This window comes from Falco cherrug, chromosome 1 (assembly GCF_023634085.1).
Source record: "Falco cherrug isolate bFalChe1 chromosome 1, bFalChe1.pri, whole genome shotgun sequence".
Lineage (NCBI taxonomy): Eukaryota > Metazoa > Chordata > Aves > Falconiformes > Falconidae > Falco > Falco cherrug.
This window is the reverse complement of record NC_073697.1, coordinates 114,208,995-114,223,937: the sequence shown is the minus strand read 5'-3', so window position 1 is coordinate 114,223,937 and position 14,943 is coordinate 114,208,995. Positions and strand designations below refer to the sequence as shown.

Sequence of the window (14,943 nt, the reverse complement as noted above, 5' to 3'; positions counted from 1 at the left end):
CATAGCTCCAGCATATTCTTGCAGATTCACCTGGTTGCTCATCACTACCCACCCAGAGCTGAACAGCCTCAGCCCTGATGCTGCCTCTGCAGCTAAGCCCCTGACCTTTATTTTCCCTTAAATCAATACCAAAAAGCCATGCTACAGCAATACCAGCATGTCAGGGGAGTCCAGGTGATTTATATCATCTGAGGAGCTGATTCTGCTTTTGAGGCTTCAGTCCTGATAAGCCTTTGTCTTTCCAGCCTCCAATCTCTTCTGTGCTGCCTTCAGCTCATGTACCTTGCATTCATCCCCTGACCACCTCTTCCTGGCGTTATTGACTCTCCACCTTGCTTTTAATCTGCTATAAAATGAAGGCACCTCTAGGTAAAACAGCAGTTTTATTCTTCCTGGTCATAATATTTCCTTTACAAAAAAAAGAAAAAAAAATGTATAAAGTGAGTTGAGGTTGTAAAGGCTTAATTAAAAAGCTTCAGGGGGATAAAAATCTATTAGGAAAATTCTATAGACATTTGTGAAATTCTCACTGTGGAGAACCAAGCCACTGGGAGCTCTTGTCCATATGTCTGGCTTTACCGTGGTGGAGGGGAGGTGACCCTACAGTCCCAGCATGGGGAGAAGGTGTTGCCATCACCTGGGAGCATCCCAGGCTTCTTCCCCACCATTGCTGATCATCCGCTGTCCTTTCCCCATTGCTGGGTCCGGCTCGTGGCTGCCAGCGGTGGCTGGCTCTCAGGAAGGACCACACTGCCTGCTCTGGGTGCAAAGGGTGGGTGTTTGGCACTGGAAATTCATGCCAGCTGTGGTGAGGTCAGTGCAACTGTGCCTGCAGAAAGGATTCTGTTGTGTGACTACTTTACTCACCAAAAAAGCAAAGACCTGTCTCCTTCTGCCTTGTATGTATTGGCAAAAGCGTTGGGAACTGCTTTTTCAGTTGTGTTGAAGCTGATGTTTGCAGGTCCACTGGTCACAATGACTGATCAATACACACGGATAGACTTTTCCCATCAGAACATTTATTTTTCCAACAGGACACAGAGTTCTCAAACAAATGAAGGCTTGCACAAGAAATCATCTGCCTCAGTTTGGCAGCAAACAGAAAACAGGAATATTTTTCTTTATTCTACACCCGAATGTTTGTGGCTAAATAGAGCCAAAAATATATTCACACACCCCCCCGCCCCCCCCCCCCCGCTTCTCCCAGACACGAGACATCTCTGAATGCTGAAAGCAACTCTTCCCCGCCACAAACAGACCAAATAAACCCAGCACGAGACTGGTGCTTAGTAGAAACAGATGCGCCTCTAATGCTGTCATCTACAGCAAGCTGCGTCTGCAAACTGATCTTTTATTAACGTATTTATATAGGCAGGAAAGCTGCAGCGCCTGTGCAAACCCCACTGCCCAGAGCAGGACGCCTGATAGCCCCGTGCCTGCAGGCTGCATTGTGGCTTGCAGAGGGCATTGCTGTGGGGCTGCTGGCCACCCCCCAGGGCTCAGCCTTCAAGACAGGCAAATTTCTTTTCTGCAGCAGCATTTAACCCCGTGCCTAGTCCTCTCTGACCTGTGGGAGGGGATCAGGGGTGATGTGGGTTCGTCGGCATGCAGGCTGGTCTTGTGGGTTGTTTTACTGGGGCTTTCGGCATGTGCCGAGGCCGGGATGTGCTGGGTGTGCTGGGTGTTGGCTGCAGAGTACGGTGAAGCTGCAGGAGGAGAAGGAGACATGGTTAATAGTTTGATGAGAGCCAGAACAATGTTATGAGCCTTGGGACATCTGCCGAAGGGAGGCAGGGCAAGGTGAGTCCTTGAGATGCCCAAGGGCATTCAGCAGTGCCTTGTAGCCTGGGGGGGATTAGGAAAGACAGCCCTGCTCTCAGTTGCCCCCCAGACCCCACGCACATGCCCCAGCCCAGGCCAGTGTCCCCTCACCCTCGACACCAAAGGTTTCTTTCCAGGGCCAAGACAGTGGTGTGAGTGCCCTGCCTTTGCTGGGAGCTGCAGAAGCACAGACTGGAGCCAGTCCTCACTCCCTGGGGCCACTGTGCCACACACAAAGCAAGAGCAGTCCCCAATCCCCACATCACATGCACTTCATCCCCACTATGGCTGGACCACCACTGGCTTTGCTGCCTTTTCTGTCGCTGTGAGATGCTCCTGGCATCTAGGCAGTGGGCAGGAGGCCACAGAGGAAGGGCTGGATGTGCCCTCACCTGGGAACTGAGCTGCTATTGAAAGTGATGGGAAAAGGGGCTTTTCCTTTCCAATCTGGCCGTTTCAGGCTCTGATTTCCGTCCCTCAGTGAGACACTTTTCCAGAATCTTTACAGCCTTACCAGTAAGCAGACACACCTATAACCTCTAGGTGAAACAGAAACAAATCATCATTAAAATGCCTGAGGGATCTGTGAGCAGGACAGAAAGGCAAAGACCAGGCTTTTTACCCCAAGCTAGCGCTTTCCACAATTACCCCAAAGCTGCATCTATCCCAGATAACTGCTACATCCCACCTGACTTTTATTCCAAAGTGGTGCTACGTGGCATGAGGGTCTGAGCCAGCCTCTCTCCTGGTCTCTTCCTCTCCCTCGGGATGCCTGGGGACAGAGGAGATGGGGTGAGCTGTGAGCAGCAGTGCCGATTGCAGCCCTATCTAAACGAAAGCGATAATTTACTCCAAGAAAAGGCGGCTTTGCATTGCATGAACAGAAACCTTCTTTTCCTCATGTCCCGCCTGCTCTGCAAAGCAGCGTGCAGCAGGCAGGGGTGAATGTCCCTTATAGGGGAGGCAAGCACCTCAGCTCAAGTCCCATGAGGAGTTGATGCAGCACAGTTTAGCCTGGAATAGGCTTATTTTATCCAGCAATTCTTTTTTAATTTTTTTTGCAGGAAATAAATAAATCATGCAAGTCCTCCATCACCCACTCTCTCCAGCCAGCTGTCCCTTTATCATGGCCCATCTTTCCTCTGGGCTTTGGAACTGGGTCAGTGAGCAACATTCAGCAGCAGTGGCTTCCCACTGAAATTCATAGGAAGCAGATATGGCCCCTTGGTGCTTTTGAGTAGCCCAGCTTTGCCTTTTCGGCATGAATCTCAGCCAGCCCAGAGCAGGGTGGCTGGAAGATCAGGTGATGCCCAAGTGCAGCCCACAAAGAGACCAGGGGCTCTGCCAGCAATACTTCTCTGCATCCCTCTGCCACGTCAGTGCTCATGGCTTTGCATCTTCGCTACCTGGGACTGGATGTCTTTGAACCTCTATCCCCTGCCAAACTTGGCTGAAATAAGTCAGCAGGCTCGAAAGCCATCTGGGGGAGCAGCCACGTGTGTGTGTGCATGTACACACAGAGCTGTCGCACACAGCGCTTACTGCCTGTGGAAACCAAGCAAAAGAGGGAGCAGCTTCATCCTGTGATTCTTGCCCTTGCTCTGCTTTCAGCATTATTCTCTGCCTGGTTACACTTGCTGGTAAAAGGGAATTTATGCTCTACAGGTTGGGGACCAGGTCTCAGGACAGAGCTTGTCACATCCTAGGGAACGTGGCTGAAACAAGTCCAGGAACCTCCTTAAGCTGCCGAAGGAGCCCTGCAGAGACCAGAGAGGTTGGTAAAACACATCCCCACCTCCAGATACCCAGCTGGCTTTTCTACTTCTGAAACACAGCTCCTTTTCAGTGCTAGAATTCGGGGTCACTTTCAATAACTCGCTGAAAAATCAGAAGAAAAATCCAGAGACATTCTCTGAGTCACTGGCATGTTGTTACCAAGGACACTAAGGTTCCTGATTTTGAAGAAGAGATTAATTACATTCTACAAATAGACATTTTATCTGCATTGAAGAGCAGCAAGAGCTAGTTCTTTTAACGTAGCTCATTATGTATCAGTAGGTAGTATTGTGACAGATGTAGGAATCCAGTCATATTGTCACTTGGGTTTAATTGTCAGAAAGCTGTCTTCCCTGGGTCAGCTTCTAGTGAGGATTTGTAATATTTACATAGCACTTGGGGCTGGTTTCTTTATTGCCGGAGTCTGTATTCACTCGTCAGTCTCTCATTATGCATGTGCCAGTATTAATTGCATTTAGAAATGAGATTCTAAAGGAGAAGTGAGAGCTATTTAGACCTCCATTCAGCTTGAAAGACAGCAGCCTTCTGTGTGACAGCTCTCGAGATGTTCTTGTGCTCAGCTCTCTCTCCAGCTGAAAAGCAGGTGTTGGAGAGAGTTGGTGTCGGAGCCACTGTATCAGCACTGCCTTTTGTGCATGCCCAGACATTTATATAACCGACAGTATAATGACTCCGCAGAAGTGGCACAGAATTGACCCTTCTGGTACTGGAATGCAGGAAGTTAGAGAGTGAGTCTGCTCAGCTGATATACAGATATAAGGGGCAAAGTGATACTGAGCCTTATCTCCTGTGGAAAGAGGGGTGTCCTTTTCTTGCTGGTGGGTTTGGGGGTTATTTATTGGCTCAGCTGTGCCTGCAGTGCTCCGGAGCTGTGTTTGTGGTCTTGCTAATATATTTAAAGTCATACAGAAATTCAGCTGACACTTGTCTGTGCATGCCTGCTGCGCGCTGATTGCTCCAGCCTGGGGATGCAGAGCCGTGTGCCACTGCTGCCGGCTGCCAGCCGTGCCTGGGTGGTGGAAATGAAGAGGTCATGTCCTGCTTCCCAGAGGAGACTAAGCTGGAAGGTTAAATCCAGATGACGCCAAGCTACTGGCTCTGTTTTCTCCAGCCTGAGGCATAGGGGGTCCATTCTCACCTTGCAGCACGGTGTGTGGGGTGTAATGAAGGTGGCCTCGTGAGGGGAGAGATCGGCACAGGCACAAAATGCTTCCTCTCTCCATGGCCCTGGCTCCCAGTCCCAGGAAAAAAACCCTCTGGGGGCCGGGGAATTCGTGTCCAGCCTGTTGTGAGGGGGCTGAGTAAAGCAGCCGTAAAGGCAAAACTTTGCTTTGCCACAGTCCAGCCTTGCCCCTCTCCAAGAGCTCTCCACTCGGCAGACTCCTTTGGGTACTTCTGTACTCCCTTGGGTGCTCCCTGCCCTGTGTCCCCCCGTGCTGGACCAGCACTGAGACCAGACCCTGGGCTCCGGGTCAGCAGCACCTCTACCTCCCCAAAGCCCCATGCTGCTCAGGGGCAGGCGGTGAGCAGCTCCCTCTGGGAAGCCACCAGAGGGGAAGAACATGAGAAAGGCAAACAGAGCAGACATCTGTAACCAGCTCTGGCCCCCAGCCAGGACCTTCTCATTAAGTATTGCATAAAACAAAGAATAAATCACTGCTTGTGGAGGAAACACAAGCACCGAAGCCCAAGGAGCCCCCTTGACCTTCCTGTCCCTTGATGGGGAGGCTAGTCCAGAGCAGCATTTTAGTTTGCTTTTCACCTCCAGCGAGGAAGGGGATAGCAGACCCCACAGTCGGGCTGTTAGGAGGAAACCCTGCAAACCTGTCCTTTTGAGATGGTGGCAGCCAGCTTCAGGGGTGAACCCTAACCCCACGGACCCACGGCTGAGCCCCCCAGCCCTGCAAATGGGGGCCAAGGACAACCCACACTGTCCCTGGCAGCCCCAAGGCATATAAATAGAAGATGGGACGTGAAGGAGGTCAAGTGAGCAGGGGATTTCACATAATCTGATCTTGCCTGTGCTGTTCATTTGTGTCCTTTGCCCAGGACACATGCCCTGCTTCGCACATGGGGACGTCAGAGCAGAGGGATGTTCCTGCACTGAGGCAGCTTTATCCCATGGAACGTGTGGGCCTCTGTCTTTTTCTTGTGTGCTGTTTTTCAGGCATGTCTTTAATCCAGGGGTCATCCAGATCCGTGCACTTATGGAAAATCCTCATCTTTGTAGCTGTATGGGATCCTGGTGCCTGCCCAGCCTGAGCCTGGTCCTCTAACTCACCAAAATCCAGTTGGATCAAAACGCCCATCTGAGACCTTGGTCCAGTCTGCCTCGGTCACCTCTACCACTTCTCCCAGTCCCTGGCCAGCAGTACTTCTTTCTCTTGCTTCTGCTGCTTCTTTTTCCAAAGTAGGAAAGGATGGAGACAAATGCTCTCATGGTATAAAGCTGTCAGTGAAACTGCTCTGATTTATGCCAGTGCAAAGCAAGGTAAGTAGATTAATGTCCAAAATAGAACAAGTAGAAAACCTGTTAATAGCCACTGGTCTTTAATGGTGAGAGCAATTAATCACCAAAAGAACTAATCAAGCAACGTACAGCTTCTCTGTTGGCTGATGTTTTCCCATCCAGATCAGGTGCCTGTCTGAAAGCTGCAGTGGGTCTTGGATGAGGCTTCTGCTGGCCATCCAGCTGTGGGTCCCCCTTGTGCTGCTGGGGACCCCTCTTGCTGAGCCCAGCCTTGAGCTGCTGGTGCCAGCTCAAGGCACGCTCCCTCCCTGTACTACACTGCTGTCTCACCGGCCACACATGGATGATGGTGGTGGTGCTGATGGCAGTCAGGTGTGAGGTCTGACCGGGCTGCAGGGCCCCAGTTTAGACCTGGTGGAAGGGGTGCTGATCCTGCCATGAATGGAGATAGCCAGGGCAGCCCCCGTGTCCTTCCCAGCCCCCAGCTTTTTCAGCTCCAGGCTCCATCATACCTCTTCCTGCAAGGTTTTATGCTTTCCCACTGCTTTTTCCTAACGGCAAGGACACAGTGGCTGAGCTACAAACCCATCCTGCAGCCCTGACACTTTCTCCTGCACCCACATGCTTTGCTTGCTCCTAACAGGATGCCGAGCCAGATGCAAATCTGTCCCCTCTCCCCTGCCCTGGCCACCCTGAAGGCAGCTTGTGCCTGCTCCCATGGACAGGGCTTGTGCTGCGGCTGGATCTGCCTCCCCAGGCTGCCTGCACGCTGCCAGCACCGGTGCCATCACTCCAGGGGACCTGTCCTTCCAGCCATGTACCTGCCCTGTGTGCAGGCAGTGCTGCCCACTCGTCCTGCAGCTTCCCAAGAGCCGGACCCGCAGGCTGCCAGCTCTGCTGGCTTTGCCAGCCACCCCCATACCCCTGCCCAGAGCCAGCCCCCACCTCTGCCACGAGCGTGTGTTTGCTCAGGTAACTCAATGACTCTAATTCAGACAGTGCTGCCGGTAGCATGGGGAGGGGAGGGCCGGAGGCACACAGGCCAGGAGATGCCTTCCCTGCTTCCAGTCTTGTTTCTCCCTCCCCTGACTTAATTGGCTCATTAAGCACCAGTTTGACCTCCTCACTTTCAGATGCCTCCAGTCTCCACTGGTAAATAGATTTATGCATCTCCAACAGAAACCTCCTCGAGCTGAGCCTGGCGTTGGAGCAGGCGTCTGCACAGCAAGTGAGGGCGATGCTCAGCCCCACTGTGAGCATGGCATTGCTGCTCCCGAGCTGAAGCCAAGCAAGTGCTGAACGGGAACAAAACTCCCTCCCGAGAGACATGGGGAGCTGCAGGTAGTGGAAGCTGCAGCTGCCGGCACCGTGCCCATGGCGCGGCAGGGATGCACCAAGCAGGAGGTGACCCTGTGCTCTGGTTGCAGCTTTGTCATTGCCTTGACGCGGGACTGCAGCAAGTCCCTTCCCATCTGCTCCCTGCTGTTGTCTCAGAGCCAGGGCATGTGTGAGTGTGTGCGAGCGTGTGCATGGGCATGGAGCACAGCACACAGGGCCACAGCTGCAGGGTGGTGGCTGCTGGCTCTTTTGAGAGCCAATATTTAGCTGGTGCTTTCAAGCATCCTCCACACCCAGGTGCTCATCCAACCTCCCAGTACCCCAGGGATGGAGTGGGACCTCCCTGGGGTTGTGTTACACTAGATGAAGGTTTGCCAGCTGGGTGCTGCCGGGTGTCATTGGCAGCCTGGTGATGTCCCCATGGCCGAAAGCACTGCTCAGTCTCCTCCCCAGTCAAGGCATGAAGACAAACAGGCAGGCAGGCTGCTTGCCTGGATGGATAGCAGGGTGCTCGACTGATCCATTCGGAAAACACCTTGATTGGTGCGTGCAAAAGCATCCCAGGAGTTCATCCCTGTCCCTTCACACCAGAAAGACTGGAGACCTTGCTAGCACTGGTACAACGGATAGGAGGTGACAACAAAGAAGGCTCCCCTCAGCCCAGCACAAGGGAATGTCTCCTGGTGTCACCCAGAGGACTGAAACCAGAAGGAAAACAAATTTCTCTAAGGATGGGTCTCAGATTGAATTGCAAGATCCTCCACCCCAGGGCCACCCCTCACCTCCCTCTCCCCAGCCCCAGGGCCCCAAGGGGACAGGAAGGGGACAGGAGAGGACATACAAAGGGGACAGGAGAGGACATACGGTTCAACTTTGTTGAAGAAGTGGCGCCGCAGAATCATGACCAGCGTGCCGAGGAGCAGGACGGTGGTGCACATGGTGCTTCCTCCATCACCACGCAGTGCCGCCAGCCCCTCACATCCTTCCTGGAGGTACCACTTGGGCCAGGGCTGTCACCTCTGCCTGGCTGGCCTGCCACCCCAGCTGACGGGCACCTCTCCCCAGCAGCCACCTGAAGGCTCTCAGGGCTGGTTTTAGGAGGAATTAGGGCAGGATCAGATGTAATTAAGAGGCAACAAATGAGGGCGCTTTCCTTTGACCTTTGGATGGGGGGAGCCCAGCAACTTGTCCGTGACCCCTTGAGCACTTAATAGGTTTTGGTGCGTGGTGCTCCTGCCCTGGCTGCCCTGGCCCTGCACCTCAGTGAGGTGATGCTGGGTGTGATGCGTGATAGACCAAGCCTCTTCCCACCCCGTGGTTTTCCCAGCCGTCTTCCTGCTCCCACCGGCCCCATCACCACCAGGGCTGGGTGCTCCCCATTTTTCCGTGTGCCTCCCTCCCACCTTTACCCGTCTTCCCCTGGCTCCTCCCTTTCCCTCCAGCTCCTGTATCCCGCCTCCTGCCAGACCTGCCTCAACCTGCCTCCCCCCTTCCAGGCTCTAGTAATCTGACAGGCTCAGACCTGCCTGTAATTCCCCATGGACGCATTTCAGCCAGCTGATCCAGAGACCTTGTCTGCATCCTCCCCTCATCCCAGCTGGGTTTGCCTCCTCCCCCCACCTGCTCCCCACCACCGCACGGCTCTGCCCCCACGGTCTCCCCCCAGACCTCTGTGCCCGTTTCCATTATCTTGCCAGGGAAACCTTTCCCTCCCCTACAAGCTCCCTAGATGTCCCTGCCCATGGGCAGAGAAGTGCCTTCACACACCTTGTCCTGGCTCAGCCCTTTGCAATGCAAAACGCCTTCTGGAGTCAAGTGACTTTGTGGGTTTAGATTAAAGAAAACAACTGTGAAAGAAACCTCTGTAAGAGAGAGCGAGAGGGGAAGACAGCCGTGTGTGTGCACATGCACACTTGTGAATGCACACATGTAGGCTGTAATGGTGCATGAAGGTCCTGACCTGGAGGAGAGCCCAAGAGCAGGCAGGGAGCCATGGGCACTGGCTTCCTGAGCAGCCATGGGTCGGTGCCCTGGTGGCTTTTTGTCCCCACATGGGTTTTTGCCCCTAGGTGGGGTTTTGCCGGGAGGATCTTTGGGTGAATGCTCTCTGCTGCCTACACCCCAGCGCTGCCTGCCCCACACCAGCACTGGCAGTGGGTTCCAGGCTGTGGACACCCTCAGGGCTCTGACACTGGTGCTCAGCAAAGTTGGGACACGTCTCCCTTTGGGGCTGTGCCCAGGGGCCTGCACGCAACTCTGCTGTTCTGCCTTTTATGCCATGCCCTGGCTCCATTTTGGCCCTGGGGCATGAGACAGGGGCTGAAGTGGGATGGATGCTGGCTGCAGCAGGACAGTTGAGAAAAGCCCCAAGCTGGGCATCCCTGTAACTCAGCTGGAAGACAGCTTCCCCCAGCTAAAGGATTTTGAAAACAGAACTGAATCCAAGCAACCTAGATTGCTCCAGGTTCAATGACTGGTTGGGTCTGAAAGAGAAAGCAAAGCTGAGCTTTCCAGGAAACCTGGCTTTCCATTCCCATCCAGCTGGTGCTGGAGATGCCCCCCAAGCCCAGCTATGGCAGGAGCCTGGGCTGGCTGTGGTTAATCCCCTCTTGGTGGACATGTCCTCTCAAAGTGCTCCAAACCCTAAAAACAACACTCATGAGCAGCACTTGAAATGTTAGTAAAACCAAATCCCTCTAAGCCTGTCCAGTAAATAGTCCCTGTCCCTGAACTTGGGGGTCGGCCAGGGGCAGAGAGGATGGAACCTGCCTTGCTGCTGGCACTGGCAGGATGGGAAGCCTTTGGGAGGGCAGTGGAAGAAACATCCCAAGTGTCTCCTGCAGCCAGATGAAAATGAGAGTGAATAATTTCTTCCCGAGTGGAAGTCAGGCCAGAGGGTGCAAAGCTGCCTTATGCAAGGCACCAGGGAGCGCGTGGGGTGGCTGAGCCTGATGTCTCGGCCAGCTGCGCTGGAGCATGCTGGGCCCCCAGGAGCACATTTTGGTATGCTGGGAAGTCATTGAAGCCAAATAAACAGCGGCTGCTGGCTGAGCTGGAGCCCAAGAAGCTGGAAGGGCCTTCTTCCCTGGCAACAGGCAGCATGGCTTTCGTAATCCCTGGGAGGACGTCATTGCTTGCAAACCCTTCTCCCCTCACCGAGACCTAGTTGCCACCAGCAAGGTCCCTGCTCTCATGCCCCAGGTGCCATCTGAGGCCCTGAAAAAATACAGCTGCAGGAGCTTGCTCCTTCATGGGCTGGTTTATAACCGTCTGGTCCTCCGTAACCAGCCAGAGGACTCTAAGGGGCTGCTCCACCACGTCTCCATAGGCACAAGCTCTGGGTGCTGCCCAGGTGCGAAAAGGAGCCCAGTGCAGGGGGCTGGTCCCTCCACTTGCTTGACATTGGGTGACCTCAGCAGCCAAAACTCACCCTGTGTGGGAGCCTATCGCTTCCAAACACTCCTGATTGACGCCGAGAGATGCTCGGTTCAAAGGCAAGGTAATGTGAGCAGATTAGTTAATGCTTCTTGCCCTAGCCCTTGAGAGCAGGGCTGGAATGGCAAGGCAGACTTAATGGGTTTTGAAGGCTTTTCTTTTTAAGATATGAATCAATGAAGCTGTACGGGGAGCATGGATAATGTGATCGGAATAAGAAACAGGGCTTGTCTTTGAACCGGAGCAAGGTTCCTGACGGTGTTTACTTCATGTCCTGGCACCAAATGTGAGTTGACATGAATATATTAGCTTACTGGCTTTCCTGAGCAACCCCTGCCACGCTCAGACCAGCTTCAGGAAGGAAAAGAGCAGCAAAGAGAATCTGTTTGGAAGTGTCGACTTGTTTCCCAATAACCCTGTCATCCTCGCTTATCACTGATGTGGTATACCACATCTTACCACATCTTACCACATCTTACTGGTTGTGACAGGGGCTGTGCTCCCCGGGGGGGGGGGGGCGGGGGGGGGCGGGGGGGGACCAGTTCCCGCCAGTAGGGAGAGCTCGGCACAGTGGGGAAAGAAGGGAAAGATGGTGACAGCAGAGGCTGTTCAGGATCTGAGGAAGTTTAGCAGCCAGCTGACGCCTTGCCCATGCAACCCCATGGTACTGGATCAGTCACCTGCTTCCTGAGCAAGCGCCTATTGCTTCATCCCTCACGGTTGCATCACAAGGTTTCAGTTTCCTCAAATCCCAGGGTAGGACTGTGGGGTTTTTGCAATAGTTCCCAGGCTGGGACCAGGTTGGTCTGGATGGGAAGTGCTCTCCAGGGCTGCTGAGGCAGCTTCTCATCCTGCCCTGCCCTGCCTGTGAGCCCTGGGCAGCACCCAGCCCTGCTCTCAGGGCCCCTCTCTGCTTCCTTTCCCCCCCCTGGATTTCCTAATCCTTGGGGTTTTTTAGATTGTGTGGGCTGGTAGGGACTTTTTTTGAGAGGGAGGTGGAAAGCTGACACAAGGTTTAAGACCACAGGGAGGCTATGCTTTCCCCATCTCACCCGCCAGCCTTCCCTCTGCCCACTGCTGCCAAGGGTCCTGCCTGGGTGTCTTCATCTCGTGCTCCCTTCCCGGACGTTACCGTAGCGCTGCTGCTGTCCCAGTCCCCAGGCCAGAGTTCCTGGCATCCCACACCATCCTGCTCCCACATGTCGGGTGGTGAGCTGGAGGTCGGGGTGGCGCCAAGGGTTGGGGTCTCCTCTAGGAGCAGGGGCTCAGGGCAGGGTCCCTTGGGGGGCTTTGCTTCTGTAGCACCACAGACCTCAGTCTCTGCACAAAGCTGCATCTGTTGGACTTTGACCCCAGAGCAGGTGAACCCTGTTTCCATGCAAGGAGATTCTGGGATGATTTGGTTTGAACGCGTTCCCACTGGGAGCAGCACTGACTGAGGTCTGCTTTCAATCAGAGGAGGAATGGCTGCCCCCAGCTTCGTCCTGCACAAGCACCCTGGGGTCCTACCCCAGGGCTGCCCAGGGCTGGGAGGGGGTAACAGCTCCCCACGCTCTTGCTTCCCTGGCCCAGCTCTTCCCAGCTGTCTGGTGGAGCTGGAGCTGGGGGAATCCCAGTCTCTCAGTACTACTGGTCTTTACAAGTAAATGACTGAACGTGCCAGTGACATGGACAATTGCTGTGTGATTAAACTGGGATCCGACAGCATCCCGCGTGGGCTCACCACCTCCATGTGATGGAGATACAGGCAGTGGTGGAACCCCAGCTGGATCTGGGGGGGGTCCTGTTGGCTGTAGCCCCTTATAACCCCCCAGCATATTGTCCTCCAGCCCGTTCCCACAGTGACAGCTCGCAGGCCACAGGCACTGCCAGCGCAGAGCTGGAGCACTGGGATTGTGCACGGGTCTCCTGGGATCAGAGAAGCCGGGGGAAGGAAACCTGCAATAAGTACAGAGCATTTATACAGGCTTTAGGCTAAATCCTTCCCTCCCCAGGTAGCAGGGACTGCAAAGCCATTTCCTAAAGTCTTGTTACTCTTTTTCAGGCCAGGACTTTGCAGCTGGCAGCAGGGCTGTATTAGGAAGCGGGGGAGAGAGGCATTGCACGCTGGGGGCAATGGTGTGTGAGCCGGGCTGGCAACCATGGGCTTCGTTTCACCAGTGTTCAGGGTGACAAGTCCAACGTCTCTGGGTGGTATAGTGCAGCAGCCTGGAGCAGCTCCGAGAGGAGGGTGAAGGAGGAACTCCTAACCTGGCAACTCACACGTGTGCTGCAATAGCCCTCAGCCACTATCAGCATCTTCTACCCCCAACCCTGTCCGGCTCAGAGGGAAAAGGGGCAGGGGCAGGGCTGCTTCTCTGGATGCCTTCGGCTTTACCACGCTAGTGACTCCAGCCTTATTTCACTTAGAGTCCCAGGACTTCTCCTGTTCTGGCCAGGTGGGTGTCTCGAGGGTATGGAGAACGGGTCCTCACTGGACTCACACACACCAGCATCAAGGACTTGGGGCAGCTGCTGTGGCTCCTTCCCAAAGCGCTCCCTGACAGAGCTCATGGGGTCTCTTCCCAGGGTCACCCCAACTAGTGGTGTTTGTCAGAAGGTCCCAGGGAGCTGACTTTGCAGGGGACACAAGAAGTCCCCCGCTTTTCTCCAGGAACCAAATAATGAGGATATCCCTACTTAAGGAAGGTGGGCTCAGCCCTGAGGGTCTGGATTTGGGGTTTCTGCCTTAGCCCCAGAGACAGCGGAGGAGTCAAGGGTGGGGATCTGCCATCATCCACATCCCACACGCTGTGGAGCTGAAGTCTCAGGCTTTTTTGCCTTCACCTCCCACTCGAGGATTGGGAGCCAAGTACATTTCTCATTGCACCCAGCGCACAGGGAGGAGGAGAGGCAATGTAGGAGGGCATGGGGGGAGTGGGAAAAGCCATCGGCAGGTGGATACAGACCCCGCAGGAACACAGCGAGCTGTGAGCAGAGGCTCTGAGAGCCTGGAAACCCCTCCTCACCCCCTGTGGCTGTGCAGATGGAGGATGGCTTGAACAGGCATTTGATGTCTCCCTGCTGTGCAGAAGCTGTGGAAGGAGCAGGGACCTTGTCATGGGGACAGGTCCATGGGAAGGAGGTGGAAAGCAGGAGGGCTGCGATGCTCGACTAGAGGGGGGAGAGGGATCAGGGTGTTAAAATGATTTGGGCTATGAGAGAGATGGAGTGATTCCTTCCATATGGATTACCCAGCCTGATGTTATCTCAGCGTTCCCACTGCCCATGGGGACCGAGTCCTCTGCCCCCATCCCTGAGCTCCATGGCCCTGGGCCACCCTGCCATGGCAGTGGGCACTGTGCTGAGCTCCCCTCTGGGACAGCAGGCAGCAACCACAGGCATCTTGGGCTGGGCAGAGTGAGCAAATGCCATCCCAGCCCTCAGGGCTGCCACCTCCCTTCGCACAGCATCTGGCACCAAAGGGACCAGGGGGTCACCCAAGTCACTATGAGGCCGTACAGGCTGGCCGGGCTGCCCACCTGCCAGTGCAGTCCCCAGCTGGGATTTTGTAGCAATGGTGTCAACACAGCATCTTTCTCCTTCTGGAACAAGTTGTGTCCTAACCCTGGCCCTCGAGAGCAATAGTCATGGGGAACCATGGAAATGGGCGGCTGGCACCTGAGAGCATGTGCCTGTGCTCCTGTCCCGATTTACGTCCCATGTCTGGGATGAGATGCAGAAGTTCAGGGCCATTGGGGTTTGTTTGGGATTTTGAGGCAGCAGAGCATCGCTGTTGCTTTAGTCACTGTATCCTGGTTGTGGAGCAGGATGGTATGTGGGAATGGGGCTGGGTTCCTGCCAGGGCCAGATGTGATGCCCCCAAAGAGGGAGGCAGAAACCTTGAAAAGGCTGGGGTATTTCTCACTTACTTCTCTAATATTTTCTAATATTCTAGTATTTCCAAATGGAGACTCTTGAGCCAAGACCCTTTGCTTCCTGGTGCCAGGGAGCGAGGCGAAGCGCCCGCTGCAGCCAGGCTCACCATGTACCAGGCACCAGGCTGCAAGCCCAGTACCGACCCAGCCACAAGGTCCAACAAC

At 54.5% G+C, this 14,943-nt stretch overlaps 1 long non-coding RNA gene across 1 annotated transcript; it reads right to left on the bottom strand.

Annotated features, from left to right (window-relative positions):
* Positions 1–997: 997 nt before the first annotated feature.
* Positions 998–8,519, bottom strand: LOC114014444 (uncharacterized). The gene is made up of 3 exons (XR_003557918.2): positions 8,291–8,519; positions 2,510–2,593; positions 998–1,706 (listed from the first exon to the last, which is right to left on the bottom strand). It is a non-coding gene; the product is annotated as an uncharacterized LOC114014444 (long non-coding RNA).
* Between the last annotated feature and the right edge of the window lie 6,424 nt (positions 8,520–14,943).